Source organism: Sarcophilus harrisii, chromosome 2 (genome assembly GCF_902635505.1).
Source record: "Sarcophilus harrisii chromosome 2, mSarHar1.11, whole genome shotgun sequence".
In the NCBI taxonomy this organism is placed as follows: domain Eukaryota; kingdom Metazoa; phylum Chordata; class Mammalia; order Dasyuromorphia; family Dasyuridae; genus Sarcophilus; species Sarcophilus harrisii.
In genome coordinates, this window is record NC_045427.1 from 216,728,671 (window position 1) to 216,753,732 (window position 25,062).

The 25,062-nt window shown below is 36.0% G+C and overlaps 1 protein-coding gene across 3 annotated transcripts in view; it reads right to left on the bottom strand.

The window, feature by feature from the left end:
- EFR3B (EFR3 homolog B) overlaps positions 1 to 25,062 on the bottom strand; it is a 121,248-nt gene that overhangs the window by 56,458 nt on the left and 39,728 nt on the right. The window contains exon 2 of one of the 3 annotated variants that reach the window (XM_031951443.1): positions 1,782 to 1,873. The exons of the other annotated variants lie outside the window; for them this stretch is intronic. The gene's annotated coding sequence lies outside the window, so the exon portion shown is untranslated. The remainder of the gene's footprint in view (positions 1 to 1,781; positions 1,874 to 25,062) is intronic. 3 annotated transcript variants of the gene reach the window in all.

The following is a 25,062-nucleotide window of genomic DNA, read 5'->3' on the forward strand; positions in this document are numbered from 1 at the left end:
AATTACTTTGAAAAAAAAAAAGAAAATTACTCTATAAATGTGTGTTGAGTTAAATTCACCAAAATGATTTTTCACAAGGGAGTAAAATTAGAAGGGAAAGCTTAGGTCTATTTTTGATTAACAAGTATCACTAACATTTTTAAAAAAGAGGCTAAATAAAATCTAAATCCTAATGAAAGTTGGCCTGACCTCATTTTTGGTATTATTTATTGCTGTTCTAATAAACAAGTTTCATAATTAAAAAAAACTTACCTTGTAGAATTTATAGACTAAACACTAAAAATTATTTCAGAGGTCATCTTGCCCAATCCTTTCAGGAAGGAAACTGAGGACCACAGAGATTAAGAGACTTGCCTGAAGCTACATACTGGTCAACTAATTAAAGATTAATTTAGGTTAAAAAGCTCCTTTTTAAAACTCAACACAATGATTAAACTTAGTTTCCACTCACACATTAATATAAATTGCTTTTGTGTTTGAGAATCATCATGCTTACAATAGTAAGAACTATATTTAGTTCCTATTATATGCCAAGCACTAATATCAATATTTTACAAATATTATCTCATTTGATCCTTCAACAGCCCAAAGAGGTAGTTGCTGATATTATGTACATTTTGCAGTTGAGGAAAATGAGGAAAACAGAGGTTAAGTGGTTTGCCCAAGATTATATAGCTAAGAAATATTTAAAGTCAAATTTCTCAGGTTTTCACAACTATAGGTTCAGAGTTCTATCCATTGAATTGAAAATAGCTGATAATACAAGGAATGTCATATTATGATAATGTTACTTAATAATCAAATGAATAGCTAAGATCAAGGATAATTGAGAACCAGAAGTTTGGGTTGAAAGATGGGGTTTTATTGGGCTCATGTTCCATTTTTAACTATGTGTGGAACTTTTGAAAAATCATCCTTGATGTGTTCAGTTTCTTATCAGAATATGACCTCTGAAGAATATTATTCAGTTCTAAATCTATGATCCTATTATGGAGTCCTGAAATAAATCAAAGTCACAGTGAAGAAATAAGATGTCTTTAATTGAGATGCTAGGGCACAACCTGCCTGTCTGGGGATGTCCCATCAGGAGACTGACAGGAGGATTTCTATACTTTTAGGAGAAAAAGGGAAGGGGGTCATATTAGGTAGTGAGGTGTGGTCATAAGACCCCAGCCATTTTTAGTAATCCAGGCTAGGAAAACCACTTTATTCTGTTGTTTTTATTTTGCTTTTTTATTTCTTAGGATCTAATACCATAAATATCAATGAGGGACACTAAGACATCAAAAGCCATTTGGCAGCTGCTCTGACTCAAGCTGGCTTTCTTTATAGGTAGATCCTACAGTATGGGCTTAGTTCAACTTAATTGAGAATAAATGCTTCCAAGAGTAGGACATCTGAGATTATTAGGATTGCTCAGAGGAAGAAGCGGGTAATAGGTGACGTTACACTTCATGTAACATCTTTCTATCATTATATTAACAATTTTTTCTGTCACCAGCATCAAAGTTATTGGAAAAGGAAGGCAGGCTCAGGTAGAATGGGAGATTTTGGACAATCAGAAGACAGTATGAATAGATGCATGGAAGTAGCAGAGGCTACTTATGATGGATGGAAGAAGAGGCAGGTGCCAATTCCAGAAAGGGAGACACTATTTCCCAGACAATATAGGACAATTTCACTATAGCAGCTATGGAGTCCTTAAAAACCTTCCATGATATTATTTTCACTATTCATGCCATAGGGTTGAAATATCAGGACTAATTTGAAAGTCTACAAACCTCAATTTCTCCTCTCTGGATGAGTCTAGCCTCTTCTATGGCTCTCCCACCCTATCATTCTCTGTCTCATAAGCTGGGAGGAGAAAGAAAACCTAAAGGGAAAAAGGAAGGAAAAAAGAAAGAAAAGCTAGGAATAAGCTGAGAAAAGAAAGAAAAGCTAAAGGGAAAAAGGAAGGAAAAAAAGAAAATATAAGAGCAAGCTCTCTGCTCTGCCCCCTTCTCCCACTGTCTGCTTTATTCTTTGTCATTTCAGTAGTCACTGATTTCCTTACTCTCAGGGACAGAGACTGATATAGCCATCCTCCTGAGGACTCAGAGTTTACTCTATTATTTTGTACTGTTTGATCTTACCTATGAATGTGAAGAGTTTGCTTTATGTGGCTCAATAGCCCCAGTGAGTTATTCTGTATTGTTAATCCTTTGTGAGTGTCAGGGGTCTCCTTTCTATTGCTTTATACTGTTTAGCTTCATCTTCCCATTAGACCTTCAGCAGGGCTGCGTTTTATCCTTTTGTATCCTTCATCTCACTGAGCACAAGCCCTGAGCATGAGAGCTTCATTCATCTTTTCAGATCATTTATGACTTAGTAAATATTCCCTCAGTAACCAATCATTCAACAAATACTGATCTAGGACAGATTTTCCCTCTTGAAAGTTGCCACAGACTAGTGGTTGAGGCAAATTTTGTGGGCTTGAGCATTGACGCTTCCTGGAAAAGGTGGCATTCCAACTGGGATCCAAGTGAAAGCATGAGTCAGAAGCCAAGCTATGTCAAGAACTGGAATTTCTTAGAGACAACATTAAATCCAATGGGCTAAAAGGAAGTGAAAGTGGTAGCTAGTCATGTCAAGACAGCTCCTAATCTCCATGTTTGTTCACTTCTCTATCAAGGGCTGTCATCAAAAAGAGCCAATCAGATCATCAAGGATGTCTGAAGAACTCTTTTTCTATTCTTGAGGCAGTGCATCATGCAGGTAGCATAGTCAATGGATAGAAAACTAGTCTTGTAGTTAATCAGGAAGACCTCAATTTAATTCCACTTGGCTATATGATCTTAGGCAAGTTAATTTATCTCTCAGTGTTTCCAGACAACTTTCATGGTGGTTTTTAAACTCTTTTCTTTTTGGTTGTCATGGTCTCCTTTGGCCATCTGGTGAAACTTTTTCAAAATGTTTGCCAATATACAGGGAAACCAATTATGTTGAATTAAAGATGTAAATTGTTTTTTGATACAAGTTCATGGTCAGAGGACTCCATGTTAAAGATTTCTGCTTTAAAAATTATAAGTTCTGAGAAGGGACAGACACACATTAGTAAAGGAATTTTCTAACGGGGCATTCCCTTCCATGGATGAAGTCAAAGGTCTTGTTTTATTTATTTATATATATATATATAAAGTAATATATACACATATAATAGAGATTACTTATGTATAATACATTTAGTATATGTTTATGGTATATATAATTACTTATATATTATACATCATATATTTAATATATAATATAAACATATATGTAATAATTATATATAAAGAAGGATTTGAACTCAAATCCTATTTCAAAATCCTTCTTTCTTTCCAATGCACTATTATACTGAAATTTACTTCCTGAAAAATGCATCAGTACACCTTTAAATTTAAATCTGTTGTTTGTTAACTCTCACCTTTATTTGCACTGTCAAATAACTAACGTGGCAGCAATTCATTCATCCTACAAACACAGTCATTCTTGCCAATCCTGCTGCAGCCAAAGGCCCCCAGCCTTGCTGTCTAGGGAATAGATGTAAATGCACAATTTGGTTCAATGAAGGACCATAGCTGGCACAGTGGGTTCATATCTCACCTGTTACAACCCTGGGCAAGTTATCTAGAGCTCAGTTTCCTCTTCTATAAAGTGAAGGGATTGGACTACAGGACTTCTGAGGCACCTTCTAGCTTTAAATCTATGAACTAGTTTTAATCCCTTCATTTAATTTTAATCTCTAGACATAGTTTATTGAGTTGGCTGTTTAAGTGGTTTCTTAAGTGATCTGTCCAAGATTATGCTGCCCAGATTATATTTTAGAGATAGGACTTGAAAGTTAGTTTTCTTGACTGCTAGATCAGTAGTTTAACCACTAAACTGGCTAGCCCATGATAGATGTTCCTTAGTGACAAAGGCAACAGCTGTCCTCACTCACCTGTGCTCTTCCTCCCCAGCTGAAGTGGAAGTGTACCTTCCCCCCTCACCCTTGTCCATCTGCTCCAGATACTCCCTTTTCAGCTCTGTTCCCCAGACAACTGACAGATGTATCCAATGCAATGGTGAAAGACTCAAATAGAAATGGATTCCTGTCAGTTACATATGGACTTAGAAAATCACAAATTAATATTATGTTATATTTTTATTTATTTTGTTATACTCTTTATTTGTTCAGTTGTTTTTCGGTCATGTCTGATTGTTTGGGACCTGATTTGGATTTTTTTTTAAACAAAGATACAGAAGTGATTTACCATTTCATTCTACAGCTTATTTTTACAGATGAGAAAACTGAGGCAAACAGGATTAAATCACTTGCCCAGGATCACCCAGCTAGTAAAGCATCTGAAACTACATTTCAACTCAGAAGACGAGTTTTCCTTAATTCAAGCCCAGTGCTTTATCCACTGTGCCACCTAGCTGCCCTTCATTTCATCACACATTTCCCAATTATAATTTGCTTCTGGTAGTACTCCAGAATTTTGTCAATAGTTGTCACTTGGAATTTGACATACAACTCTGTGCTAGAGTGTACCTTTTCCTCTTAGAGGAAGCTTACTTCAGGTGTAGTCTATCTCCTCCCTCCACCCTTGGGACAGGTGAATTTTTCAGCACAACTCTACATAATTTATTCCCAGTCACTCCATATATTTGTGTTTCTTAAACTTGGATAAACCAAAGGGCGTTGATTACTGGAGGAAAAACTTACTATCTGACAAAAACTGATGGGAAAACTTGAAGACAAAGTCATCCAACAAAAATCATGTTTAAAATATCACACACAACATACCACAGTAAGCTCTAGATACATGAATGAGATATGAAAGGTCAGATTATGAATAAATTAGAAGAGGAAATAAACCTTTCACAAGTATGAATAGAGGGAAAGTTGACCAAATAAAGGAGAGAAATTAAAAAAAGATAAAATGGACAATTTGATTACAGAAATTTTAAATGTTTTTAGACAAGCAAAATGAATGCAGTTAAAATCAGAAGAGAAAGACTTAATTGGGGAAAAAAATCTTTGCAGTAAATTTAGCTGATGAAGGTTCAGTAATCAAGATATATAGGCAATTAATTCAAATATATAACAAGAGCCCTTTTCTAATAAAGATCAAAGGATATGAACAGGAAGTTATGAGAATGAGAATAATCAACAATTAAATGAAAAAATGCTCCAAATTACTTTTTAAAAAAGAGTGGGTGGGTGGATGAGAGAAGAGATAACATTATTATAGGTTCAATTTTATTTAGCAGCATTAACTAAGACATTATATATGAGACTTTAGGTACTGGAAGACAAAAATTATATGTTCCTGTCCTTAGGGAGCTTACATTCTGCTAATGACAATTTGAGATTTATATAGTAGTCTACTTACTTGAGCCTCTTGACAAACTCTCTAAGAAGATTCTAGATTTTATTATTCTTATTTTCTGGATGAAGAAACAGCACCTGGCAGGTTAGACAACTTGCCCATAGTCCCTGGGTGTAATCAGTATCTGAGTTAGGATTTGCCCCCAGGTCATAACTCCAACTACAGTCATTTTATCCATTATAACAACTGGTTTTGTTTTGCTTTCTTTTTAGCCCAGCTTCCTAGAGAGAATGAAGAGAAGTGATCACCTCTTCATGTGGCATTTTCCTTAATCACTAGTACATGTCTATCTTGGTTTGGCACCAAAACAGTATGGTCTGACTAGCTCCCAAACAGCCTAACCCTAATCATGGCAAAGTTGCATGCCACCTTACCAATTCCCAGCAGAGAGCAACAGAGCCCATAGAGCAGTAACTCCAGTTGTGTCAGACCCCTGAAGCTCCAGCAACATTGAAAGATATATTTAGAGTCTGAGGGCTATAAAATCTCGATTTGCAAAGTTTTTGGATCCAATTTTCCTGGCATCATATAATATCTGGAGACTCTAGACTTCTTTCTACATGGTTGCATATCTGGAAAGGGGCAGTACTGCCCAAGGACTATTATGTCTGGCCCACCTTCGTTTCCTGAGCAATTCATTAACTAGTTAGTCTCTAATTCTTGCATTCATTCATCATTAATAAAGCACCTGCAATATGCCAGAAATGGCAAATTATTTGCCCAAGGTCACATGGATCATAAATTATTGTTTTAAGATTTGCAAGGGAATTACAGCTCACTTAGTCCAATCTTCCCAAAATTATGTTATAGAAGAGGAAACTAGAGCCAGGAAGTATAGCATGACACCCAAGGTCACTCAAGTTTTAGTTGTATTTTGTTTTGAAGAGCTGAAGGCAATTCACAGGTTATTTGGCTCAATTTTGAAGAACTGGTGGCTGAAAAAAACTGAAGTAATTTGCCCAAGATCAAACAATGAATAAATATTAAGTGTGTAATTTCCACTAGGGTCCTCTGCTTCCAAATCTAGTACTCTTTCTCTTTCCCTCCAACACATTGCTTTGAGTTCTTGGTGTTTTATCCTAACTGATCACTGCTTAAATTCCTGATTTCATAGCTATTCTATTCATTATAAAGGTTATGTGGAGAAAGGACAAAGCCCTTTTATAAATATAGATTTCAAAAGAAAATACAAAAGTGAGCTAATTGGCATTAATTCTTTGTATTTTGTACAAAAAGCTTTCATACTAGGGTGAGCTTCAAAGAAAAATCAATGGATAATTGATAGCAGGGTCACCCAGGTAACTATACTGAGTGAGGAAATAATTACTGGATTTGCAGATTTTCTTAGCCAAGGTGGAAGAAAACCTGACTTTTTTTTTTTTGCCATTTTTTGGGTCTAATTTGGTAGAGGAAAAGAAATGGCTAAAGAGACATCTTTGGAAGCTTACACAAGATATATAAAGCCATCTATTGCCAAACAGATTTCGTGGCTAGGTGTAATCAGAGTGAGCAGCAGGAGGTCATGAAGCAAATATATATATGAAATCTTCTATGTGACAAAGCAAATATTTAGAAAAATTCTGGCATTAAGCCAAACTTCTTTTTAGTCCAAAACACCAATGAACTTTCTTGTGCCTCAGAAGGTTTCTGACAATATCAAAAAAGAAAAAAAATTAAAGTGAATTGTCAGCATTGGATTCTGGAAATTTTGCTCAATAATAGAGTTTACTCTATTATTTCAATCTCACGTTCAGTTTCAAGCAGAGATTGAACAGAGCTGATAAAAGCAACAAGGTAATCTGTACTTAAGTATCATTTATCTTCAAATCTTGTTTCAAATAATAATTTTCTTAAAGCTAATATGTAAAGTAACTAATCAATTTTAACAAAATTATATGTGTATTACATATTTGGCCCAGGTGGCAACTAACAAAATTGTGAGCCCAGTGAGTTCAGAGGAACAACTATACTCTCAAGGGGATTATCCCTAACAAATTCAAAGAAAGTTCATTGGTGGCAAACATCACTGAGGTTTCTCAACAGCACTAGGATCAACATTAATTAAAGGTTATAATAAACCTAAAGGGACAACATATGATGAAACTGAAGTTTTCCCAATACTAACTCAAAGAGGAAAAAGCCAATCTAGTGGGAATAAGTTTTCCTCAGTGGGAAGATCTTTGCCTGTCATTATTTTTTTTTCTTTGTTTTTGGTCAGGCAATCAGGATTAAATGACTAACCCAGGATTACATTACTAGTAAGAGTCAAGTGTCTGAGATCACATTTGAAGTCAGGTCCTCCTAATTCCAGGACTAGTGCTCTTTCCACTGTGCCACTTGGCTGTCCCTTGCCTGTCATTATTTTTTTTTTCAATTATTATTTTAAGTGAGGTTTGTTTTTTTTTTTTTTTTTAGGGGGAGGACACCATGGGTCTAAGAGTTATAACTAGGATTTAGAATTTAAGGACTATCTACATCTAGACCTCAGTTTTCTTATCTGTAAAATTGGGAGGGGAAAGTACTAAAAACAATAGTTAACATTTATATGTAGCTTTTAAGTTTGCAAAGTTCAAGACAATCTTCAGATGATGAAATTGAAACTATTATCACTCATATGAAAGAGTGTTCCAAATCACTATTAATTAGAGAAATGCAAATTAAGACAACTCTGAGATACCTCTACACACCTGTCAGATTGGCTAAGATGACAGGAAAAATAATAATCAGATATTTGGAGGGGATGCGGGAAAACTGGGACGCTGATGCATTGTTGGTGGAGTTGTAAACGAATCCAACCATTCTGGAGAGCAATCTGGAATTATGCCCAAAAAGTTATCATACTGTGCATACCCTTTGACCCAGGAGTGCTACTACTGGACTTATACCCCAAGGAGATACTAAAGATGGGAAAGGGACCTGTGTGTGCCAAAATGTTTGTGGCAGCCCTGTTTGTAGTGGCTAGAAACTGGAAAATGAGTGGATGCTCATCAATTGGAGAATTGTTGGGTAAATTGTGGTGTATGAATGTTATGGAATATTATTGTTCTGTAAGAAATGACCAGCAGGATGAATACAGAGAGGCTTGGAGAGACTTACATGAACTGATGCTAAGTGAAATGAGCAGAACCAGGAGATCATTATATACTTCAACAATGATACTGTATGAAGATGTATTCTGATGGAAGTAGATTTCTTTGACAAAGAGACCTACTTCAGTTTCAGTTGATCAATGAAGCAGCTACACCCAAAGAAAGAACACTGGGAAATGAATGTAAACTGTTTGCATTTTTGTTTTTCTTCCCGGGTTATTTTTACCTTCTGAATCCAATTCTCCCTGTGCAACAAGAGAACTGTTTGGTTCTGCACACATATATTGTATCTAGGATATGCCGTGACCTATTTAATATGTATAGGACTGCTTGCCATCTAGGGGAGGGGGTGAAGGGAGGGATAATTTCATGATAATTCGGAACAGAAGTGAGTGCAAGAGATAATGTTGTAAAAAATTATTCTGGCATGGGTTCTGTCAATAAAAAGTTATGATAATAAAAAAAAAGTTTGCAAAGTTCAACAATGATTCAGGCCAATTTCAACAGACTTGTGATGGAGAGAGCCATCTGTATCCAGAAAGAGGACCATGGGGACTGAATGTGGATCACAACATAGTTTTTTTCACCTTTTTTTTTTTTTTACTGTTGTTTGCTTGTGTTTTTTTCTCATTTTTTCTTGTATAGCATGATAAATGTGGAAATATGTATAGAAGAATTACACTTTTTAACATATATTGGATTACTTGTTATCTAAGGGAGAGGATAAGGGAAAAGAGGGAGAAAAATTTTGGAACACAAGGTTTTCTAAGGGTGAATGTTAAAAACTATCTTTGCATATATCTTGAAAATAAAAAGCTATAAAAACTGGAAAATGAATGGATGTCCATCAATTGGAGAATGGCTGAATAAATTGTGGTATATGAATATTATGGAATATTACTGTTCTGTAAGAAATGACCAACAGGATGATTTCAGAAGGCCTGGAGAGACTTACATGAACTGATGCTGAGTGAAATAGCAGGACCAAGAGATCATTATATACTTCAACAACAATACTATATGATGACCAGTTCTGATGGACCTGGCCATCCTCAACAGAGATCAACAAATCATTTCCAATGGAGCAGTAATGAACTGAACCAGCTACCCAGAAAAGAACTCTGGGAGATGACTAAAACCATTACATTGAATTCCCAATCCCTATATTTATGCCCACATGCATTTTTGATTTCCTTCACAAGCTAATTATACAATATTTCAGAGTCTGATTCTTTTTGTACAGCAAAATAACATTTTGGTCATGTATACTTATTGTGTATCTAATTTATATTTTAATGTACTTAACATCTACTGGTCATCCTGCCATCTGGGGGAGGGGGTGGAGGGTAAGAGGTGAAAAATTGGAACAAGAGGTTTGGCAATTGTTAATGCTGTAAAATTACCCATGCATATATCCTGTAAATAAAAGGCTATTAAATAAAAAAAGAAAAGAAAAAAAAAGAAAAGAAAAAGCTATTATTAAAAAATAAAATTTGCAAAGTGCTTTTCATGGAGTATCTAGGTAGTGTGCTAGATAGAATACAGGTCTGTAGTCAGGAAGACTCATCTTCCTGAGTTCAAATCTGGCCTCAGACATTTACTAACTGTGGGACCCTGGTCAAGTCACTTAATCCTGATTGCCTCAGTTTTCTCATCTGTAAAAGGAGTTAGAGAAGGAAATAGAAAACCACTCCTGTATCTGCTAAGAAAATTCCAAATGGGATCATGAAGAATTAAACATGACTGAATATGGCTGAACAACAACAAAGTGCTTTTCATATATGATCTCATTTAATTTTCATGATAATTCTGAAAGATAGGGGAAATGAGGAAACAGGCCGTGAAGGGATGAGTGATTTGTTCAGAGTTCAGTCTCTGAAATAATATTTAAACTCAGGTATTCCTAAAACCACATCCAGCCCTCTATTCCCTATGGCACCTAGTTACCTAGTTTCTACTAGCTCTAAAAATCTATGATGTACAATTGAAAAAGTCAATTAGCAAATTGCATTCAAAGTTGGTAAAATTCAGACAATCGGGAACAATTCTCAGATATTAGAAGATCATAGAGCATCTTAGAGCAGAAAAGAATCTCAGAATTAATTTTTACCAATAAATCACTCTTTACTAATAAGGTAAATTCTGCTGATAACTTCCTTGACAAATAGCCCCTATGCAAATGACAACCAGCTCCTAACCAGTGAATTGTAGTCTTTTCTCCAGATACGTGGTGCAGTGTATAGAGAGCATTGGGCCTGGAGTCAGGAACTTAAATTCAAATCCAGCCTCAGCCAACTGAATAGCTGTATTACACTGGGCAAGTCACTTAATCTTTGCCTCATTTCCAAATTGGGGTAATAACAGCACCTACTTCTCAGGGTGGTTGTGAGAATCAAATGGCAATAATTGTTGTATTTATATTTATACTTACAAAGCACTTAACACAGGGCCTTGTATATTTAGTAAATGCTCATTTCCAACCTTCCTTTTTTGAAATGTCAACTGAGTTTACAGGATGCACACAATTCTTTCCCTGTTCTGGAACCCCAAAGACTTGGCAATTATGACCTACTTCATAATGAATTCTCCCCCCCCCCATTTTCTTATCTTCCTGCAACCTTTTCATCATTAACTATTTCTTCTGTCATGTTTGTCAATTTAAGAAATGAAAGCTCACAGTTGTTTTAATTCACATTTCTCTCAATTAATTGAATCAATCTTTCATGGAATCATTGATAATGTGCAGCTCTTCTTTTGGATACCTAGTATCTAACCAATTAGCTATTGGGGATTCACCCTTGGTCATACATAATTTTGTCATTACCATCTGTATCTTGGTTAGCTGACTTTTTTCAGAGAATCATCTATAGCTTTGTCTTCCTCCTACTGCTCCACCAGCCCACATGTCATCTGGCACAGAAGAGGAATTTGATAAATGCTTGTGGATTAAATTAATATCTGATGGAAGGAAAGATAGGAAGAGATCTGTTCTTCCTACCAACAGTTTCTCTTTATTATTTCAGTTGCATTGTTTATGTTTATGCAACTGCTTTTTTTAATTTTATGTAATCTAAACTATTTCACCTTTTGCTGTTTGTTCAGTTAGAAAATACTCCTGTTTTTTATTATTTGTTGTAAGAGGTACTTTCTTCTGTTTTTCTCTAATTGGAATGATGTAACTTTTAAAAGTCAATTATTTACTAATATGTCATAGACAAGTTGACATGTGAGTCCTAGTCCTTTGCTTTCTCTTGTCTTAATTTAATCTGTCTCTGTCTCTCTGTCTGCCTGTCTGTCTCTGTCTGCTTGTCTGCCTCTCTCTCATCCTCTTGACTTCAGGAATGATACCTTAATCTTTATATTCTCTTGGTTTCTTTGCTAGCTTTTAAACTCACTACCGCTCTATCTTCTACATGCTACCTTTGTTTTAGCTTTCCATCTACCCTTCTCACCTCTGGTTATTTGCCCATGACTAGATCTGGAATTTAAAGGAACAAAAATTAACTCTTCTAAACAAACACTTCCCCATTACCATTAATGACACTGGTACTTCACTAGTTAAGACATATACTCTAATGAACTTCCTCTGTTGAAGTTCAGTCTCAATTCAATTTCTCCCTTCCTTTTCCAAGGACTGCTGAAGAAAATTATAAAAACCAAACTGATTGGGACAGGTAGGTGGCGCGGTGGATAGGGCACAAGCCCTGAAGTCAGGAGAGCCTGAATTCAAATCTGTCCTCAGACACTTAACACTTCTTTGCTGTGTGACCCTGGGCAAGTCACTTAATCCCAACTGCCTCAGCAAAATAAATAAATATAAATTGATTTTACCTATTTCAAATTTATAGCAGAAATATAGGATTTGGAACTTAAAAGATTTAAGATCATCTAAACTAAGCTATTCATTTTACTTTTTAGGAAACTGAGACCCAGAAAAATAAATGACTTGTTCAAACAAGTACTAAGGACAAAGTAAGTCTCTGAATTTGGGGCTTGATTCCAAATCCATGGATTATTTTTTAAACAATCCTATCCTTAGCTGGGCTCTCACTGCTTTTCACCAACTTCCATTCTATCCCTGTTGACTCCCTATCTCATTCCCCACTATGATATGAGCAACATATTAATGTCCAAGCCTCATGTAAGTTAGTTTTAATACTTTGTAGGAGAAAACTAGTCTGTCTTTGATATTGACTATGGAGATTAAAAAACCTTTGGTATTGACATCACTTCCTGGTCATCAAAAACAAGCAAAAAGAGCTCCAGGTGTGCTCTGCTACTTGGCAGATCATGATGGGCAATGAAAGGCAAGAATGTTTCTTTCAGACAAATTAACTCATACTATGTAAACTTGTTGCATATTCTCTTGTTACAATGAAGTTAAATATTTTGCTAAGTGTTAAGTCACCTGTGAATCTCAGTTTGAATATTGAACATAAACTATTGGGGAAATGGCTAACACAGAACACTTATAGAAACTGTTCCAAAATTTTTCTTCTCTCTTTTCTCTCCCAATGTCACCTGAAACTCCAATGCAATAAATAGATGATCTAGCCTTATGCCTCTCTGATAACCCTGAGATCATTTGAAGTAAATTCCTTTAAGGTCCCCTCCTTGATTTCTCATAGCTTCTTAGCATCCAGAAGATGAAGTCTATGCCTACTCTTTTTATTTTTATTAAAGTTTTTTATTTTCAAAGCATATACATGGATAATTTTCAACATTCACCCCCGCAAAACCTTGTGTTCCAATTTTTTTCCTTCTTTATCCGCCCCTACAGGCAAGTAATTCATTATATGTTAAACATGTGCAATTCGTCGATACATATTTTTACAAATATCATGTTGCCCCCCAAAAATTAGATCAAAAAGGAAAAAATGAGAAAAACCAAAATGCAAGCAAATAACAACAACAAAAATGAAAATACTATGTTGTGATCCACACTCAGTTCCACAGTCCTCTCTCTAGGTGTAGATGGTTCTCTTCATCACTGAACAATTGGAACTGGCCTGAATCATCCCATGGTTGAAGAGAGGCACGTCCATCAGAATTGATCATCATATAACCTTGCTATGGCTGTGTATAAGGATCTCCTGGTTCTGCTCACTTCACTTAGTATCAGTTCATGTAAGTTTCTCCAAGCCTCTTTGAAATTGTCCTGCTGATCATTTCTCATAAAAGCAATAATATTCCATAATATTCGTATACCATAACTTAATTCAGCCATTCTTTAGCTGATGGGCATCCACTCAGTTTCCAATTTCTTGACACTACAAAAAGGGCTCCTACAAACATTTTTGCACATACAGGTCCCTTTCCCTTTTTTATGATCTCTTTGGGGTACAAGTCCAGTAGAGACACTGTTGGATCAAAGAGTATGCACAGTTTGATACCCCTATGGGCATAGTTCCAAATTGCTCTCCAGAATGGATGTCAGTATACAATTCCACCAACAATGACTACTCCTTTCTAAAGCTAATCCTTCTACCTATACCTATTTCCTTCTGAATCTTTCAGAACCTTGACCTACCACTTATTCTCCCTCTCTCACGTGTCATCAATTTCTCCCTCTCTGCTGGTTCCTTCTCTTTTGACTACAAATATTTCCCCCCAAATGTCTTCCCAATTCTAAAACAATCACATTTTCCCTTTGATCCACCAATTATCTCATTTCTCTATCACCAAACTTTTTAGAAAAAAAAGTTAACATCCAATGTCCCCACTTTATTTTCTGTTTCTACTACACAATAGAAACTTTTCTCAAAGGTCACCAATGACCTTTTAGTTCCAAATCCAATGGACTTTTAAAGTCCTCTTTCTCAACAGCATGTAGATTTTGAAAGTTAACTAGACCACTACCCCATACCCTCTTGTACTTTGAAAGTATCCTGTACTTTTTTCTTTTTTTTGTACTTTTTCTTTGTTTGTTTATCACAGGCTCAGTTCTCTTGTTCCTAACTACTCCTTGTCTGCCTCCTTTGCCAATTTCTTGTCCTCCACCTGGACCAAGGGAACCAAGATAAACATTATAGATATTGAGAAGTCAGAAGACAGTCTGGACTTAAGAGAATTCTCAAACCCCCATAATGGAATAGAAGTGCAAGATCACAGAGCAAAAAGGTAGAGCAGGAACCAGAAATCACAAAAACAAACAAAAAACTCTCAAGATTAAGGTAGGGAAGTAAGTCAAAGCCCAGCCAGGAGACAGTAGCCAGAGGTCAAAATAAGAATCATAGGTCAGAATTTGGCAAGCAATAGGGGAAACAAAAGAAGATACAATATCCCAGGGACAAGATATGCTTTCTTCAGTATCAAGGACTAATGACTAGCTTTCTAGAGTTGTGATAAGAACCAAGCTTGAAGATCAAAGGCGGCTATCATGCAAAAGACAATATTAGTTTGGGGAATCCTGTCAGTAACCCAACGCCTCCCATTCTATTCTGCTCCATCACTTTACTTTATTAATGCAGAACTATGTGAGACAACATTCAGCTATCTTGTTTTTTTCTGACATTATTGCCTGGTAATGTCAAACCAATGAATTTATGTATGCTTTCATTCCTCAAATAAATATGTTCTTTGAAGGAGGGAAGCTGAGTCTTATTTTCTCCTGGATTCCTACAGTGCCCAGTACATTGCTTCATTCCCTGAAGGCACTGAATTAAAGTTTGAATAACTGAGTGCATCATCTTTGCCTTTGATCACTAGAAGATTATAGAGAAGTCATTTCCTCTCTCTAGCCTTTCATTTTCTCATTAGTGATAAATATCACCATCATTCATTAAGAAAAATGCATTTCTTGTAAGGAATTCAAAATGCTTTGTTTTCTGATCTCTGCAATAGCTTTCCTCTCAAACATCAGGAATAGGATTTAGACCAGCCCCCTTCAACAAAATCAATTAATTTCTTTAAAATCTGCAATAATATTTCATCATTGTTACCCATGCCAGCATCCTATTAAAATGAACTAGAGAAAAATCAAACAAAGGACTGTCAGGAAGGAAGAAAGAGAAGAGAGCCTTTATTTTAGTTATAATAATCCTATTGTAGAAATCTCCAATAACATATCTTTTTAGAGATTATTATAGTCCTTTAAGAGAATGGAAACAAATATCAACCAAAAAGTCCTTCAGATGCTAGATGTCTTCCCCCAACCCCCAAGTTATCATGATTGTGTATGTGTATACATATATATATATATATATACACACATATGTACATATGTGTCATAATTGTAGATATATGTAATGACATCTATTATAATATATTCATAGAAGTTATATATTAAATTACCATGAAAATATATACCATATACTTTAAATATAATACACATACTCTATATATATATAATATTTATATATGTATATACATACACACACCTCCTTTGGCTTAATTTTAAGCTTCTTGATGACAGAGCTCATTTCATTTTTGTCTCTGTATCTGCAACATTTAGTACAGTGCCTGGCATATAGACAGCACTTTATAAATGTTTGTTCCTTGACTATGTGACTGAATTCAAAACTGACCCTACAGTATATTCATTCATTATTCAACAAATATTTTGAGATTATATGCTTATCTTCCAGTAAGGTCCTTTTGTTGCTTCCTCATGGTATGGAAGTAACTCAGGTTCAAGGCATTTTTATGGCTGTACTCCATACCTAGAAGGATCTCCCTCCTTTTTCCACCTCCTGGCTTCCTTACCCTCCCTTCAAGTCCCAAATTCTATAGGAAGTCTTTCCAGTCTCCCTTAAGGCTAGTTCCATCCTTTATAAATGATCTTCAATTTATGCTATATAAATGCTTTATGTTTGTCCATAGTAGTTTGCATGCTTTCTCTCTGATGAGGCTGTTAGCTCCTTGAGTGTATGGAATATCTTTTACATTTCTTTGTATCTACAATACTTAACAGTGCCTGGCACACAGTAGGTTCTTAATAAATGCTTATTGACTAAGTCAGTAAACTAAGGCTGTACTAGCTGAGTACAAGCCCTAGAAAAACCCTATACTACTAAATTTTAAAGGCTTCACATACAGGCTTTATGATAGAACTCCATGTCCCTTGTCTGAAAACCAGCCTTGGCAAATTTAGTTTGGAAACCACCAGGATGGCCACAGGATGGACAGTATCAGCTATAATTTGCATGGATAAAGGGAGTGCCCATATTGGAAAAAACACAGATTCACAAAGAATTAAAGTATCTAAGCTAGATTAGCACTGTTGTACGTGATATAGGGAAAGCTCCCAAAGAGTTTATTATTTAATCAGAGACACAAGACAGGTGCATCTGACTTTTCATGACAATTTGAAAGTTTTCTTGGAAAAGATACAGGAGTAGTCTGTCTTTCCTTCTGCAACTCATTTTGCAGATGTGGAAACTGAGGCAAATGAGGGTCACACAGGTAGTAAGTGTCTGAAGTCAGATTTGAATTGAGAATGATGAATCTTCCTGACTCCAGGACCAGCACTCTGTGCACTATGGCACCACCTAGCTGCCCCAAACATGCAGTTATAGAAATTTATTACAGAAGACTACAATACCTGCCTTGAGACAGTATATGAGTAAAAGTCTGAAGAGGGTAATGAGGAGTGGGGGGCAGAAACAAACAAATAATAGGATTTCAAGGGTGGGAGAGACCACTATGGGTTAGATTGATTAGGAAAGAGACCAATCCAAACATGGATTCAGACTCGGGTCTTCTGACTTCAAATCTACCAACACTATCCACGTCCCATCAATCCATGGAAGTCTTTCCAAGCTTTTCTGAAATCAGCCTGGGTAACACTATCCATGTCCCCTTTTACTTTTTCAATCTCTTATAGCTTATTCTTTTCCATGTACTTTTACAGTTCAGTAACTTTGGTCTCCTGCTATTCCTGTTCCTTCCACAAGATACTCCATCTCCAGATATCTTCTACATCTAGAATTCTCTGCCTCCTTGTCTCCACTTGATAGCTTTCCTCAGGTCTCGGCTCAAACCTCACGTTCTGCAAGAAGCCTTTCTCCATCCCTTTAATACTAATGCCTTCCATTTGAGATTATTTCCAACTTCCTTTATTCTGCTTAAGGTCAGGGCTACTGTAGAGAGTCATCTAACTACATTTGCATAGAGGTAGTACTTAGAGGGTAGCACGGTTTCTGAAGATTCTAGTCCCTTATTGAAATTTTTAAAATCACCATAAGAGATGAGGGACATAGTGAAAATATAAGCAGAGATTGAAGAGGAAGATGAATACCGGAAAGAAAGCAGAATGTGTGCTCCCTGCTGACTCTAGGCTTGAGAGGGATTAAACATCAGTGCAGTCCTCCCTAGGGAGAAGGAAGCTTTGCTTAAATCCACAAGCAAACTGTTAGCTGCAATTAACCTCTATCTCTGGCCTTTCCAAGTTTCCTTTATTTTCAATACATTTTGCCTCCTTTCCTACAAACCTCCATTAATCTGCTCACTGCCTTTATCAAGGGGATTGGAGTGGGGGAAGGAAAAATCCAATTCACCCAAACATCACCAATTCATTTCTTTAAATGTGAAATTCAGGCCTCTGCTCATTCAGAATGTTACTCTTCTTAGCAAATAACAGACCAGAACATCTGATCCTCCCCTAGTCTTTCTCCTAAGACCACAGATATCAGGAAATGAAAAACCAGATAGAATGTCCTGGGAATTTATCAAAATTATTTAATGAGAGTTGGAAACAGAGACAGGAAGCAGAAGCAATGGGGAGAGAGGAGAAAAAGAGAGTACAGAGAAGGAAAAAGATAGAGGCAGAAGAGATGGGGAGATAAATAAGGGCAGAGATAAATAGATGAAAGAAAGAGAGGAGAGATAGGAAAGGGGGAGAAAAGTCAGGGAGATAGAGATGGAAAGAATAAAAAGATGAGAAAAAAGAGAACGAAAACAAAAGAGAAAAGGGAAGGAAAGAGAGGGAAGAACAGAAAGAGAAATAAAGAAGGGACAGAGGAGATGGGGAGAGAGAATAAGAGAAGCAAAGAGAGAGAGAAACAGAGACAGAGAGAAAAGAGAGGAAAAAGAGATCTTTCCATTTCATTTTACAGAGGTAGGAAGAGCTTTAGGCAGTGATCTCTGGGGTCCCTTCCAACACTTGGAAACTGAATACTAAATCTGAACAGAATCGAAGTGCCTGCCCTTCAAATGTCAGTTGCTCAGCAATTACTAAACACTCGCTGTGTAGCAGGTAAAAAATGAAATGATTGAGAAAACAAAGGTACAATCTTATGAGCATTTTAATGAATTAAACAATGCATACTAATTGCCTTACAAACTGGGACCAGGTCACTCAGTTTAAGGCTGGATCCCATATAGAGGGGGAGAAAGACTTTTTATATATTAAAAACAGTAAATCAAATAAGATCAATTAATTAAAAGGTAACAATACAACATTAGACAATCTGATTTCTAATTGAATGAAAGATTTGGGACTTTCCAAGTTGGAAGGGAAAGAGAGAACAGGTGCAATTCCCTGAATTCAGAAAATCCTCCCAAGTGTCTGTAAACAATAACAGGCACATGGAAACAATAATTGACCAGTATGAAGTCAGTTTTCAGATAAGACACATGGATTGCTTGAGATGTATAATTGTGAGAAAACTCCTTCAATCAATCTTTGGATTTGGCTAGGTTTCTGTTTAGCACAATCTAGGTTCTCAACTAAGGTTCTCTAAGCAGCAAGAAGGGGTTGTCAAAGCTTCCCAGCCTCACAAAGCTAGGTTCAAACAATGTATTAAGGTCTTCTCCTCATTCCCACACTTGAATATTTTGTCACAAGACAGAATTTGGACTAGACCCATAATTGAATAGAAAGGACGCTGTTAGTTCTAGAATTGAATCACAAGATGGAGTCAGTGTGATTCATTTAATTTCCACAATTACCCACTTGCTGTCCTAATCCCCTCAATTCCCTCATATGTCAGATGGTAAATATAGCAAAGGAATACTTCAGTGGAGCTGTGAGTGAACCCATGGAGTAGTCCTCCCAGCCCTGCCCAACCACTCTATTCTTGACTTCTCACCTACATGACTTTCCATGTCAAAGGATGGTAGATCTCAAAAGCTGGAAGGAACCTCAAATTCCAATTCCTTCATTTTACAAAGAAGGAAACTGAAGTGTAGTGAATGAAGTGACTTGATCAAAGTCACACTGATGGTAAGCATCAGAGGTGAATTCAGGTCCCCTAACTCCAGAGTCAGTGTTCTTTTTGCTATATCTGGCTATCTCTACTACTCCATGTACTGGGGACCTTCCTTCCTTTATTTCTTCATATTTAATAGGTATAGGTAGAGCATTATGGATGATTATATGTTATTCTTGACTATCAGTTTCCTGGAAAGCTAGGTTGCATAGTACGTAAAGAGCCAGGTAGAGTCAGGAAGATTCATCCACCCAAGTTCAAATCCTGCCTCAGACATTTAGTAGCTTTATAATCCTGATCAAGTCACTTATTGATCACAATTGATCACTATTGGTACTCCTTCTATTGTTGCAACTTGCAACCCATCCATACCCCACCTCATTTTCTATAATTCTGATCTGTGCTCCCCAATAAATCTTCTAAATCTTTTGATACCAACGGATTATATAAGTTTACCAGTCATTACTCACTCTCAACACATGGCCAGGGCACCATCTTCTTTGAACCTCCACCTTCTTGGATTATTTCTTTTAGGCCCCCTCCTCTGGCATGATTCATTATTAGGAATAGGTTACAGTCTACTTATCTCCATCATGCATTTATCCTTTGGGTGTCCCTTAAGTTTAATTCTTCAGAGACTGGAATATATACAACATCTCTGGAAACACTTGTTTTAAAAAGTGGGTCATTGTTTCAGAGAAAAGCTTGGAGTCATTAAAAGCAATGAACAGTTTCTCAAAAGCAATGCAGCCTGCCAATCTGCTGCTGTATTTCTAGGCCAGATTCACTGTCCAAGAATGAAATATTATACATATATATATATAAATAAAAATATATATGTATATATTTTAAAGCACTTGCTGATTATAAAACACTGTGATGAGCACTGAGCATACAAACTGAAAGGCAAGACACTTCCTATTCTCGAGGAGCTCACCATTCTACTAAGAGAGACAAAATACATGGAATGATCCAATGGTCCTTAGGATATAGCAGCCAAATGAATGATAATACTTTTGTTTAATGTTATTTCCACTGGGGGAAAATGTTCTCTTTTGCTGTTGAAGCCTTTAACAGTACCAAGGAGTTTGGGGGTAAGAATATTTTCTCCCTCTTCTCCCTTTCCTTGATAGGGTCTCAGATCTACATCCTCAAGAACTAGCCATGTGTGGGTCCATTCAAGGATAAACAATATACATTCTTTATCCATTTGAAGATTTTCCTAGCTATTCCCTTCCTTCTCCCAAATCCAAATGTATTCCCCCTCTGAAATTACCTTCCATTTACATTGTATATATTTTATAAGGACATTATTATTTGTCTATCGTCTTCCTTATTAGGATGTGGGGTCCTAGAAGGCAGAATCATACTTTTGCCTTTCTTTGCATCACCAGCTCTTAGTACAGTGTCTGGCACATAGTAAGTGCTTATTCAATATTTGTTGACTAAATGCATTTTATATTTAGAATTACCTAGGCATTAAAAGGTTAAGTGACTCACCCAGAGTTATTCAGCCACAGTATGTCAGAGATTCTGTTGAAGTCCAGGTTTTTTTTTCTCAATTATTCTCAATCATACATATCAGAGGTATCAAACACACAACCCCAACTACACAGTTCAGAATGCCCCCAAATTGGATTAAAATGTAATTGTGAAATATTTAATAAAATAAATAAAAATACAATAAAACATACATTTTAAAAGTAAGTCAATATTCAGCCTTTATAGCTGCTCATGCATGGTTTAGTGAACTACATTTCTATTTGAATTTGACCCTCCTGGTCCACATCACACTCCATTTCCTCCAAGTTGTTTATATTTTTGTTGTTTCCATGTAATTGTTCTCTTCTTTGGGCTCACTTCACTTTGCATCAGTTCATACAAGTCTTCCTAGGTTTCTCTGAAATCAACCTCTTTATTTCTTACCATACAGTAGTATTCTATCATACACACACACACACACACACACACACACACACACACACATCTAACTTGTTAAATCATTCTCCAATTAATAGACAAACCCTCAGTTTCCAATTCTTTGCCACCACAAAAAGAGCTGCTATAAATATTTTTGTACATACCAATCCTTTTTTGATCTCCTTGGGAGTAGAGCCCTAAAGGTTATATTTCTAGGTCAAAGTTGTATGCAATGTTTGATAGCCTTTTGGGCATATTTCCAAATTGCTTTCCAGAAGGACTGGAAGCTCCACCAACAGTACATTAGTGTATTATTTTCCCATTTTTTTCACCAGCATTTTCATTTTCTTTTTTCATCATCTTACCCAATTTGATAAATGTGACATGGTATCTGAGTGGTTTTACTTTGTATTTCTCTAATTATTAGGGACACAGAGCAAAGCTTCTTGAACTGTGAGTCCAGATCTCATATGGTAATCATGTAACTAAATGTGAGGGAGGTCTTGAAATTGTTATTTATTATGACTATTTTATTTACCTATATACCTGGGTTCATGTAAAAATTTCTTGGGTGAAAAGGGGAGTGGAAAAAGTTTAAGAAGCTCTGATTTAGAGGATTATTTTTAATCTGGCTATTGATATCTTGGATCTCCTTAATTGTTGTTGGTTTTTTAAAATTTTCAACTCCAAATTTTCTCTCCCTCTCCATCTCCTCCCACACTCATTGAAAAGACAAGAAATACAATAATCATTATATAATATATATGCATATACACATACACACAAAATCATGTGAAATGTATTTCTATATTAGTCATGCTATGAGAGACAAATCTAAAAAGTGAAAAATAACATGCTTTCCAATTCACACTCAAGAGTTCACTTCACACCTCTCACTGGAGGTAGATAGCATTTTTCATCCTGAGACCTTTGGAATTGTCAATCCCCTTAGTTTTTGTTTTTGTTTAATATATTTTCAAGGATTCTAGGGAGATGATGGAGTAGGTCAGAAATCTTCCAGCTCTCTAAATTTCTTCCACAAAAAAAGATAAAACCTCACCCCAGAGTAGCAGAAATAAATACAGGGTAAAGTAGTTATCCTCCTAAGACAATTTGAGAAGACCCCAGGAAAGACCTGCCCTCTAGGGACTAAGTTTCAGTCAAAGTAAAAGGCAAACATCTCCGGTCTAACTTTGCAGAATCAACAAACAAGTCCTGGGAGTACCTGGGTTAGGAGGTAAACTCAAAATTTTTATTTTGCAGACAGTATAGGAGTCTGCTGGCTAAGTAGGAGAAGACTGAAGGATCTTCAGCTGTTGAGAGATGACAATATAGCTGTGCTGACCAGACACATCCCAGGCTGTGGATAGGGAGGAGGAACTAGCACATACCTGGTGAGTGTACTAGTGAGGGTCTAGGACCCTGTTGACTATGTGCACTTACAGGAGGGAAGAGTTGCTGGTTTCAATTGCAAGGCAAAAAGGACACTTATAATTTGCAGCCTGCTGAGGGATCACAGGGAGCAAGGTCATTTGCAGGAGAATGTGGCTGGGGGCCTAGCTTAGGAGAGCTTAGGAATAGAGCGGAGAGCCCATGGTTGGGCCCCAAGAAGTCCTCAAAAAATAACAAAAAATAAGAACTTAAGATTTGGGGAAACTGGGGCAACATTTGCCATACCTCAGAATTAATTTGATTATGCAAACTTTTATCAGAAATGGGTTAAAGAAGGAACAACATATATATCTAGAAGTGTATAAAAGTCTCCCAACTTCAGAAAGAAATAAGAGAGCTAGGTGCTAGGATGGGAGGAGAGGATAAGGGACTTGGGGGGTAGGTGGGTAGGTTAAGGAATAAGAGGATAAAGTAGTGGGTAGAAGTAAAGCAGAGGAATGAGGAGGAATAGAGTAAATAAGATTAAGAAGAATCGTGAAGAAAAGTAGGAAGAAGGAATACATAAAGAGTAATTGTAGCTTCGAATGTAAATGGGATAAACTTACTCATAAAATGGAAATGGATAGCAGATTAAAAATGTGAATTCAACAATATGTGGCTTTCAGGAAAGGTTATAAAAATGAGAGAGAACACACAAAAATAAGATAAAGGGCAGGAGTAGAACTTAATATGTAGAAAAGGACAAATGATAATCACAAACTCAAAGTTAAAGTTAAAATATATTTAATCAAAAGTAAAAAATAAAGAAACTATACTGTATCAGCAATATCATTCAATATTGTTTTAAACCACTTAAAATATGCACTATAAAATAATTGGGCATATACCTGCCAAAAAAGAGACAGAAACTATATAAATATAAACATAATGCACTTTTTATACAAATAAACTCAGATCTAAATAAATGAAATAATATTCATTGTTCATGTGTAGGTAAGACCAATATAATTTTTAAATGACAATTTTACCTAATTAATCTATTCAATGTCATCCCAATTAAACTTCAAAGAAAGGGAGGGGAAGGGGAAGTAAAGGGGAGAGAGGAGGGAAGAAAAAGATGTAAAAGAAGCAGATTCAGCCAGTCCATGGTAGGACAAAGATGAAAGAAGAAAGGGTGTCCTTGGTGGTAGTTCTTCCAGTCCAGTCATGAAAATATTACAATGGTTAATATTATTTACTAGTATTAAATAATTTATGGATAAATAAATGCTACATTAAACAATAATGATTTATTAATAATATTTAAATATTTGTTTTATTAATGTCATTTATAAATTCTTATTTGTTAATATTAATGACATTTAAAATATTTATAATATAAATACTTGGTTGATTGGACATTCTAATAATGTTCTCTAGTTTCCTGGAAATTTTAACTAAAATGCTACCTTTAACATGAGATCTTTCTCAGTTTCACCCCTCAACCAACAGTTGTTGATAGGAAAAAGGAAGGAAATAGACATACACTCCTTCCCAAAATGATATTGTGTTAAACTAATGCAGACAAGATTAGAAGGGAAGCAATAAACTGGGAAAATATTTTTACAGTCAAAGGTTCTGATAAAGGCCTCATTTCCAAAATATATAGAGAATTAACTCTAATTTATAAAAATCAAGCTCATTCTCCAATTGAAAATGGTCAAAGGATATGAACAGACAATTCTCAGATGAAGAAATTGAAACTATTTCTAGTCATATGAAAAGATGCTCCAAGTCATTATTAATCAGAGAAATGCAAATTAAGACTACTCTAAGATACCACTACACACCTGTCAGATTGGCTAAGATGACAGGAAAAATAATGATGATTGTTGAGGGGATGTGGGAAAACTGGGACATTGATTCATTCTTGGTGGAGTTGTGAATCGAATCCAACCATTTTGGAGAGTAGTTTGAACTATGCTCAAAAAGTTATCAAACTGTGCATACCCTTTGATCCAGCAGTGTTACTACTGGGATTATATCCCAAAGAGATTATAAAGAAGGGAAAGGGACCTGTATGTGCACGAATGTTTGTGGCAGCCCTTTTGTAGTGGCTAGAAACTGGAAACTGAA